General features: G+C 49.2%; 1 long non-coding RNA gene across 1 annotated transcript; it reads right to left on the reverse strand.

Moving 5' to 3' along the window:
* Window positions 1-333: 333 nt before the first annotated feature.
* On the reverse strand, window positions 334-10,845 carry LOC120615486 (uncharacterized). The gene is made up of 4 exons (XR_005656287.1): window positions 10,727-10,845; window positions 10,442-10,497; window positions 1,928-1,970; window positions 334-1,313 (listed from the first exon to the last, which is right to left on the reverse strand). It is a non-coding gene; the product is annotated as an uncharacterized LOC120615486 (long non-coding RNA).
* Between the last annotated feature and the right edge of the window lie 302 nt (window positions 10,846-11,147).

Below are 11,147 nucleotides of genomic sequence, written 5' to 3' on the forward strand. Positions count from 1 at the left end.
AATGAAAAAAACATACTACTGATTCAGTTTTAAAATCTAAGTGTAAATTAAAAATTCAGGTCCACAGCCACCCTAACGACACTGCAGGTGCTCAGGATCCGCCAGTGGCCGACGGCCGCTGTGTTGGAGAGTGCAGGTCAGCGATGCAGAAATGCTACCGGATTCTCTTGCTGGGGACATGGATTTGGTAGATATGACTGCAGTTTAGCACAATCATTAAGGGCCCGGGTCTCTGTCTGTCTGTTCATCAGTAAAATGGGAGGAGGAATTCCTAACATCTAGCTCACAGGTTTATTCATGAAACGATAGATGAAACACACAGAGACGGGAACATAAGTGCTCAACAGATGGAGTCTGAATGCTTTTATTGTCATCTTTATTGCAGACAGCCCTAACGGAGGGAGAGTCCCAATGAGACTTGGTTTCCTACAAAACAAAAGCTTCCCAACAACACCAAACGAAACTTCCAGCTTCACATCCAGGTCTGACAGCCTCCTGTCGCAGCCAGCTCTCTCTTCTGAGAAGGCTGTGTGGTCACCACCTTGTTTTCAGCCTCTCATACCTGTCCTGTCCCCAGATGTTTCTGGTATTGAACCCCCAGATAGGCCTGGCTTTATTAAGCATAAACACTCCCATTCAGACAGGTCTCCGAGCTAGGAACTAAGACCCTGTGACTGCTCCTCTTCCTGGAGTGGACAGCTCCAACGTGTGTCCACGAGGCCTCGTCTTCCGTGGGACTCACGCTCTCCCTCCCTGCAGCCCAAGCAGAGACCCAGCCCCTCGGCCCCACCCCAAACTAGGCTGGGCCAATCGAAATCTTTCCCAAAGATCTTGCAAACTGGCTCTATTTAAGGAGCCTCGGTCCCTTTCTATGGCAAAATTTGTAATGTGAGCTGTGGGAGCTATTTGGGCATTCTATTTCGGGTCACGTGAAGTCAGTATGACAGAAGGAAGTCCCAGAAACAGGGACAAGGGACAAGAAAGACTCCTGACAACATCTGGGGTCCTCTCTGTGACTCGGAGCTCCGAGTCCCAGCTGCACACCTGCTCTCCCCACAGTGTGGGGTACTGCCTAGATTCTGTCTGTCCTACACTCGCTCTAGCTGGGTTTCTGGCTCTCATAACTTCAAGGGTTCTGCCAGTGCACTTGGCGTTCACGTGTCCCTAAAGACCAGGGTAGGGAGAGAATAGAGGTACATGAGAATGCAGACAGGCTGATGGCAAACAACGATGTCACTGATGTCTGAAGAAAGATAATGATGACCGAGAAAGGGCTCCAAGGAGGCCAAGGGCAGATGGATGAGGTGTAAGTCCTGTAAAGGGAAAAGGCGGCTGCCACCTTGAACTTGACAAGGCCGGGCGAGCCTGGGCCATCGTCCCACCATCACCACCCCCTCATTGCCCCTGGCAAAGACTGAAACAGTGAGCTGTTCGCTCTCCTTCTGTGTCAAAAGTACTGTGCAGATCATTTGAAGAACATACTATTCATTTGTTCCTCCAGATAATGCAGTGTTTTTTCTAGGTCAGCCCGAATCATAACAAGGCTGTGTTTGTAGGTCTGAGTATTTGATTCCCTAAACAGCTGTAATCATAGATTTCTGCCCTGGCCTAACATCCACTGCTTATACTGGAAAAGACTTGCCGTTAAGGTGACATGCTTGTCCCAGACACACAACACAAGTCAGATATTGGATGGAATCTGTCATTTTACGGTGCCAGGAATATCAGACTTAAAATTTACAGGACAGCTAATAACCCAGCAGCCTCTGTAGCGTATCCACTCCGCCCTTCCCGTGGCTCTGATCTTCCATTCGCTTGTTTTCCCTGATCCTGATTTGTGTGCATTTTCTTTTATTGGATGCATTCTTATAAGCAACCTGAAATCTGCAGTAAAACAAAGCGCAGTATAAAGAAACACCACACTCACCTGGCACATGGTCCTTCCTGGCTGGTCTGGGAAAAGCAGACACCTGTGGAGGCAGAGATTGGGGTGGGGGAGAGGACGTGAGCCTCAGAATCAGCAGCTGCACCACCCCAGGCACAGGCGAGGCAGAGGTTCCTCCAAGGACCCCAGATGTTAGAACGTGATGGGGACCCAGCCTAGAGGCTTGAACTTGGGTTGTTTTTTTTTTTTTCCTACTTAATAGGTATATATATATCTCTGTGGCTCAGTAATGAGCAGTCTCCTACTCCATATCCACCATAACCCAGGAACTTAACAGAAATTTATTCTGAACAAAGTCATGAGTTTGGGCAAAGATTTAGTGGCCAAGATATTTATTACAAATTTAGCAAGACTGAAAAAATACAAGTAAATATCCAACTACAGAGGACTAGGGAAACGAATATGCCGCATCAAAGGGAAAGAAACATTATGCGGTGAAATGAAATCACAGAAAACTATTAATAGATACCGATAACCGAAAAAGGTGGTTGAACACCGTCTGATCTAACACACGCGCGCGTGCACACACGCTCATACAGAATCATCTCTGAAATGACGAAAGATAAAATGGTAGCAGTAGCTAGCTGTAGGGAGTTGGATAATGACCATTTAAATTTTTTTTCTTTGTACTTTGATGAATTTTCTAAACTTTTCTATGACGAACAGGCATTTTGTATTTGATCAGTCCTGAAAAGTTATTTTAAAAATATCTATCGCCTACTAATCTTCTAACCCAAAGCTCCCATCACCAGTCCTACCCCTGGCGTTGGGGAAATTCACAGGAAAATATAAAACGGGTCTTTGAGGGCAGAGTCCCTTACATGGAGCTTAGCGAAGGCAAATGGAAGTTTATTAACCCGGGGCCCTCAACTCCCTCAGGATCCTGCTAAATTTTGTTTGTGTCTCCTCTCAAAGCTGTGACTTGTCAACAGTAACTTTTATTAAGAACTGTGCTGGCCATGCTCAGCCCATCTCTGCCCGGGTAGTACTCCCAGCCTGGCTGTGCCACTTCCCAAAACGAGACAAGATCTGATGGCTTCTCTTGAGCCTTCCTCCTCCTTTCCTCATTTTCCAAGGGAACAGGGACACGGATGTTCAGAAGCAAATTTACCGCGGCCGGTATCGTCAGCCAGACCCCACATCTAGCTCTCTCCTGAACAGACACGAGGTGGGTCTTAGGGATGTTCCTACTGAGGACAGAGACACTGGAGTTCGAGCCAAGGGGTCTGCAGAGACGCTAAAACTCTGGAATTACACAAACTCTGTGAAGAATTGTGGAGGTGCTTTTTAAAAAACTGGAGACTACATAAGTGCTTAAAAATAAAAGATTGGTTAGTAAATTATGATACAATTAAAGCATACCAAGCTATGAAATCAACTTTAATGATGACAGAAGAGAGATATCTGACACGGAAAGATCTCCCAGCATACCAGTGACTGAACAAAGCCAGATGATAACGGGATGCTGGATGAGATTTTCCCAGGTGCCTTGGAGTGTTAGCTAAACCGCAAACACCCCAAGTTCTAAGGAGAAGCTGCTAGACACACTTCAACAGATTCTTTCCTTCGAGAGATGGAAATAATCGGAGGAGAACCAGCTGCTGGAGGCGTGTAGTGTGGGGTTTTCTTCCCCAAGCCAGACAGGGGGGCTCCAAGACAACTAACTGTTCATGGAGACTCCAGGGAGCCTGCAAAAAGGGGGAACCGCTCTTGTGCCCCCAGGCTGAGTGTGTGTCCGCCTACAGAAACTCTTAGGTGCCCAGTAGTTCACCAGAAGGGAGCATGAGAGAGTGTAGGGCACGGGGGACCCAGAAACAGGACTCAGGTTCACGGCTGAAGAATTCGGAAGTTAGAGCCTGGCTAAGGCTGCCATGGAGGCCCAGTGAGGAGAGGGGCCGGGAGTGGGAGGCACCTGCGCTGCCTGCATTTGGCACAAGGATGGAAAAGTTCCATGGGGGGCGGGGGGCCAAATGGATGGCGGGGAAGGTAAGCGAGCTTGAGCCTTACCTACAGCAAGGACATTGACCCAGCAGACTGCGTACTCGGCGAAGAATGCCGCCCTGACAGGCGGGACCACTGAGCCAGGAGCTGGGGGCTGGCCCAGGTTGTCCGCCCGAAAAAGAGCCATCGCGTGGCCTCCTACGTAATGCAGGTCAGCCAGCATTCGGCGGTGAGAGCGACAAACGGCACCGAGCAAGGAGAGATCTGTGCTGCTTCCTCTACAGCCACGCGCCACGTGACGACGTTTTGGTCAACAGTGGACTGCATACGTGACGGGGCCCCAGAGAATATGATGGGGCCTAAAAGTCCTGTTGTAGGGCACTGCGTCACTCGTGTGTCTGTGTGACGCTGGGGTAAACCAGCCACTGCACTGCCAGTCGTGTGAAAGTACAGGACATACAACTACGCACAGAGCCTACTTGGCAACGGCGACAGAGGCCAGCGTTGCTGGTTTACGTATTATACTATAGTTTCTATTGTTACTCTAGAGTGCACTCTATTTATAAGGAAAAGTTTGCTGTAAAATAGGATGTCAGGTTACGCCAGCATCATCCTCGGACATCTCCTTTTGATTTCATCTCGAGCTGTTTTGCACAGGAACGTGCCGCACAGGCTACAGTGCAGCCCAGGGGGTCACAGGCTCGGCACACGGCCTCGGCATGAGGCAGGCCGTGCCGGCTAGGTGTGTGCGCATGCACCCTGCGATGTTCACGCTACCGCCAAATCAGGTAATGACACGTTTCTCAGGATGCGTCCCCATCGTTAAGTGGCGCCTGACTGTACTTCCCCAGCTCGTACCCTAACCCTGGAGGAGGGAGAAGAAATCCAATGAGGAGGAGAGCCAGGAGGAGCAGAGACGCAACACGTCACAGGCCCGTCCCCCGGGGTGGTTCCACACCTGCAGCTCCGTGATGTGGGGTGGGGGAAGGGAGAAGCTGGAACTGGATGTGAGGGTGAAGCGTGCTCCAGACGGAGCATGTCAGGGAACTGTTCTTTCTTATAACCTGAAGTGACTGGACAGCTGTGGCTTCCCTGAGACACCATCCTCCTGGTCAGGACATCTGGTGGGTCGAATTGTGTCCCCAGAAGATATACTGAAGTCATAGCCCTCAGTACCTCGGTATGACCTTATTTAGAAATAGTCTTTGCAGATGATCAAGCTAAAATGAGGCCAGGAGGGTGGGCCCTAATCCAATGTGACTGTGTCCTTATAAAACGGGGAACTGTGGATGCAGAGACACGCACAGGGAGAATGTCACTTGAAGACGAAGGCAGAGATCGGGGTGACGCAGCAGAAACCAAGGAACGACAATAAACCTCCAGAAGCCGGGGAGGGGCCTGGAGCAGATCCTCCCTCAGCCTCAGACCGGAACATACCCTGTGACACCTTGATCTTGGACTTTTGGCCTCCAGAACCACGAGAGATTAAATTTCTGTTGTTTAAGCCACTCAGCTGGTAGTACTGTGTTACTCAGCCCCAGGAAGCTAATACGGGAAGGCAGACCCTCCAGCGTGGGTCAAAAACAGTAGCTGGAGACACTTTACTCCATTTCCTGTTTGTATATATCAACTTCAGCCCATGGAATGGGATTTTATAATCATATAAAGAAAACTTCTGTAGAAAACACACAAAATGTTAACAAATGTTACTCTCGCATCGTAGGATTTTTGGGGTTTGTTTTTACATAGTGCCATTTTCTACTTCTTAAAAAAAATTCATTTATTTATTTTTATGGTGACATTGCTTAACGAAATCCAATAAGTTTCAGCTTCCTACTTTTTAAAACAGACATGCTCACTGTTTAATATTTAAGTATTTCATAAGAATACACACATATCATCTTACTGGGGTTTCTCGCCATGACCTCCCATCAGAGTCCTTCCCCTGGACTCAGGAGAGGAATCTGCAAGGTGGGAAGGGGCGGGTGTCAGTGATGAACTATGGCACACAGGGGGACACCTCCGCCTGGGGACAGGAGCCGCGGGGCTAGTGCTGGCTCAGCCTCTAGTAAGCTGGGTGGCTCTGAACACCTCTCTCATACCCGTTTTCTTACCATGAGAAGGAAAAACAAAATACTCTTAAGAAAGCAACTTCCGTGCCTTGATAAACGAGAGGGTTGCGCATCACTGGAAGTGAGGTATGGGGGGTGACGGTGCGATGGGATGGGCTGAAATCAGTGGAGAATGAGAGGAAGGGCGCCGAGTGCAGAGATACGGGTGGCTGGGGTCACCTTCTGGTTACTTCGATCCCTTCTCTCCTTGTTCGTCCTCTCACACTCTGAAGCAGGGGACCCCGGTCCTCCTAGCAAACCTTCCCCTAACCCAACTCCTGGATGGTCCCTGACCTCTGGCCGGCAGAACTGTGAGCCGGCGGCTACTGCTTTAAATCTCTACATTTGTAGTAATGTGTGACACAGAGAACCAACCCAGACCGCCACTGAGTGCTCAGCAGAAAGAGAAGGGCTGGAGAGGTGACCAGAGACGACTCCCCGGGCAGTGACAGTCTGGAGGAGGGGAATGGCTGCCACTGTGGGAAGCCTCATCCTTCCAGAAATTTCTCTGACGCTGCTGGGGGATGGGCTGCAAACCCTGCTGCTCCCGGAGCCCAGGTAAGACCTACTGGGGACCTACTGCACCTGGCAGGGAAAAGGAGCGGGGCGGGCATGTGTCCTGGACTCACGCTTCTAGATCCTCCTACCACAGGGGCTGAGCAGCGTCCTCGACAGCCCCAGCCCTGACACTCAGGGACCCAGGGCCCTCCTAGGGCTGAGAAAGAAAGAGCACCCTGCCCTCTACCACCAGACTAGCCAGCACTGAGGAGCAAGCCAGAGCATCGGAACCAAGAGAGTCAAAGTGGGTTAGGCCAGCAGCAGAGGGAGCAACAGCTATCGGCCCACTGTCTGCACAGTGATGCCAGAGAAATGCAAAGCCAGCGGTGGCCTGATGGTAACCATAGCAACAACAAATGCCAGCCAGTTCAACTCTTGACCAGTCTCATCGCAACCAACCTCCTGCCCTGCCCCCAACTCTCCCCCTCCCCCCAGCTTCCACACAGTGACAGCCAAGGAGAAGTCTCTTTTTGCCGACACACAATGTCTGACGTTTGATAAACAAAATACGAAACATACAAAAAGCAAGAAAGAGCAACCCATGATGAACAGACAAAGCAAGGACCAGGAGCCAACCCGATCTTAGGTCTGTGTCGCCAAAGAATGTCGACGATGCATACGCAGCTCAAACGCACATAAATACTGACGCAACAAGGAGAAGCTGGCAAATCCTCTACTGCAGTAAGATTTCAGGATACAGTTTTAGAAATGAAAATCTAGGATACAAAAAACGGAGTAAGGATGTATAACATTTGAATGACAAAAGATTGATCTATTGGATCAGACAGAAGAATATACTTGATAATTAGAGAATATACATTCTTTCTCGGCACATCTGAGATAGTTATAAAAATTGAGAAATAAGCTAAAAAATAAACCTCCATATTGCATAGATGCCACCCTCTAAACCAAAAATCAATAAAACTAGAAAATTGTAAAAAGGACATGAAAATGTTTGTGATGACAGCAAAATACTACATATCAAAGTTGGTGGATAATTACAAACACACACTTAAAGGAAAATTATAGCCCTAAGATAAGCATTAAATAAAAATTGAAAAATAGGAAAAGAGAGTAAATCTAGAAAACGTAAACAAGTATGAGCAGAGATTTAAAAAGAAGAAATCAAAGAAAGAAAGGAGATAAAAAAAATCCTGCCACCAATGTATTACCTGAATCTAGGATTGTTCTATCATAACTGGCCTGTACTCTTCAAAAACGTCAATGTTATTGAAGATAATGAAATACTGGGGAACCAAAGAGATGTAAGAAAAACAGCAATGCATGAGCTGAGATTTCTTTAGCTAGAAAGGGTATTATGGAGATGATTAGTGAAATCTGAGTAAGACGTGCGGCTTAGACAATGGTACGTTATCAACGCTAGTATTTTGATTTTGATCATTATACTGTGATGGTGTGACAGAAAGGTCCTTGTCTCGGGGAAATGCACACTGAAGGAGCCACACACACACGTACGGAGGGGGGAGGAAAAGGAGGATAAAGCAAGCTGTTGTGTAAATGAGCCAAAGATGGTTATGCACAGTGATCCCTGGGTTGTTTATTTCTTCTCAGCTGCCTGAGACTGTTAGCTCAGAAGGCCAGCAGCAGCACACTGAAATGTCAACATGCAAGTGTTTTCAACACAGCCCAAAGCTAAGCAGATCTGTAGTCATCTACAGCCCGCCTGCTTTGCCTACCCCTAAGAGGCTCTGACCCAGAGATGCCTAGGGGTTCCCTTGTCCTCCACGCTCTGGGAAATGGGCCCTGGTGGTCTCGTGCTTCCAGAGACATGCCCCCTCCCCATGTAAATTCCTAAATAAAGCTTCCATGTGCTCCTGTCACCTCATGGTTATAGCTTTTTCCTTAACTGGCCTTGAAATTCCTTGACATCCCCCCACCCCCCCATAAAAATGTAAAATGTTAATATTTGGGGAATTTAGATGAAAGGTATTCAGGAATTCTTTGTATTATTCTACTATTGCAACTTTAAGTCTGAAATTGTGCCCCAACAAAAATTTAAAAAGAGAAAACTAAAATCAATTTTTGGAAAGGAATTATTAAAACCAATAAACTAATTGGCTTGTATTTAAAAATAAAATATAGACTGACTTCAGGTATGACTGATCAAGAAAACAAGAGAAGGCAAATACACATAATTTTTAGATATGAAAAAGGAGACAATTTCAGTAGAGATTTTTAAAAATTATTAGACAACTACAAATGACTTAATGCTAAAAAATATACCCACAGAAGAAACACCAGACACCATCAAATTCTGTTCAAGATTTTTTGCGATGTGCAAAAGCCAAAATGGATTTGAATCTAGGAATATATGAAAAATACTAAAGATAATCAAGAAGAAGCCAATCCAAAAGAAACACAGGCAAATGTATGAACACACAAGTCATATACATTGTTTATAGCTATATACATTTTGTTTACTTAACATTTTGTTAAGTAAACAAAAAACAAAGAAGAATATATAGCAATTTTAGGAGTTGTGAGCCCAGAGAGAGAGGAAGGAAAATGGAACAGGTAGGATGCAAAAGGGGTCCATACGATATGTATAAGGTTTCAGTTCTTTAGAAAATCTGAAGCAAATAAACTTTAACATTTGCTCAATCTGGATGATGGGTACAAAGGTTTCTTGTTTTACTTCCTAGGCATCTGAGATATTTTCTAATATTACTAAGTAAAAACAGTAAAAAAAAAAAAAAATTATGAACTGTCACAGGGAAAATCTCCTTTAATAAGACCCGAGTTCAAGTCACAATGGGAAAACATTGATACGTTGGGCCTTGTGAAGATTTAAAATTAGAGCACTGGTTTTGTTTTTTCCCCCCAGCTCAAGTCCATTCCATCTTGAACAAGAAAACATCAACGAAAGACAAATCCATCATCTCGGCATCACTTCCCACCTTCGCCACTGCCGTGAAAGAACAGTCTACACTAAACTGTCTCCACCGCCTCCCCTCTTCATCTATCTGCAAACAGGTGCGCTCACGCTGCCCCGGCTTCCCGTACCCAGGCCCGCTGCCACATACTCACATCTGAGGTACATCCGCCACTCACTTTGCTCGCCACTTTGTTTCGGCCGCCATCAACTCTACTCACTGCTGGCATATTCTGACTCAAGGACAAATATAACCATGTGGCTGCCTCGCTTAAAACGCTTCAGGCACCATCAGGACCCAGGCTGCACCCCCTAACCTACCTTGATCTGCTCCCTGAGCCACCTCCAGCCTCACCTCCCAGAAGCTCCTCTACGACGCCACATCCAGCAGCACCCGCTTGTGTGATGCTCCTCACCTTTGCATGTGCTGTCCCCCTCCTCTGGCACACCCTTTTGCCCCTTTGCACCTACAGAGACCTGACTTCTCTTTAAGTCTGATCTTTAGTCACCCTTCCCCAGTAGGAACTGACCGCCCTCCCTGGGTGTCCATTCACCCAGTAACGGTAACTACGGGGACATCCACACGTGAGGGCACTTATCTGCTCACGTGACCAACATCGCCACAGGACCCCGGCCAAGGATGGGACCAGGTGCTTCCCTGGGACCTGATCCAGACATTCACTAAAGGTTTGTCCGATGAAGACAAACACTGGAGATCCCCGAAATAACGATCCTCTCACGGCCTTCCTTCGTTGCCCTCATAGCTCAGAGCCTACCGTTGGTTGTGATGTGAGGTCCACGGGGAGTGGGGAGGCGGGAGGGGGTGGGAGGGGGGCTTTCCTCAGCAATCCCTCCCGCCCAAAGGAGGCCAGGACGCCTGAGCGGGGTTCAGGGGCCTGGCTGGGCAGAGAAGCTCTGGGTCAAGGGAAGAAAACGAATCCACCGTTGGGAAAGAGGGGTGACCGTTCAGGGGAAAGCTGACCCCCCGCTCACCGGCGCCAAGGCTGTCACTGGATCCCCTGCGGATGGTGGACTCCGATGACGCCGAGCTGCAGGAGGACAGAGAAGCGGTGAGACCTGGCCGGCAGGTGGCCCCCGCCCCACACCAGACAGGAACCCTGACCCTCTGCCAAAGACGTCAGACGGAGCCTCCCACCAGACCCCCGCGCGGGGCACCCCTCCCAGCGGCCGCCCGGCTCCGCAGCGTGCAGGTCACCGCACGAGCCCGCTCGACAGGCCGGCGCGGAGCCCGAGGTGCAGCGGCCACCTCAGACGAACCAGGTTCCCGGTGCTAGCTGCCCGAGCCCGGCCTGCGGTCCGGAAGCACGCAGATCGCACCCAGAGTCCTCCCAACGCTGCGTAGGTGTCCCTGCATTGGGCGGAACTACAACTCCCGGGAGTCTCCGCGGCGAGGTGGTTCCGGTCAGCCGCGACGCACTTCCGGCCACGGTGGCGGCCGTTGTGCCTGCGGGCGTGGCGTGGCGGCGTGGCGGCGTGGGCTGGCGCAAGACGAGCCCCTGGCGGCCATGGTGGCCCGGCGGGCTGTTGGCGAACGCACCCCTCCCCACGGGCCGGCGTCCCGCCGGGTCTGACCCGACCCCAGCCCTGCGCCGTCTTGAGGGGCGGCTTATGGCCACCCCAGCGTTGGCCGCCCAACCTGGGCCAGGCTGTAGGACGCGTACCAGAAAGTCTACTGACT

This window comes from Pteropus medius, unplaced genomic scaffold, assembly GCF_902729225.1.
Source record: "Pteropus medius unplaced genomic scaffold, Ma_sr-lr_union100, whole genome shotgun sequence".
Lineage (NCBI taxonomy): Eukaryota > Metazoa > Chordata > Mammalia > Chiroptera > Pteropodidae > Pteropus > Pteropus medius.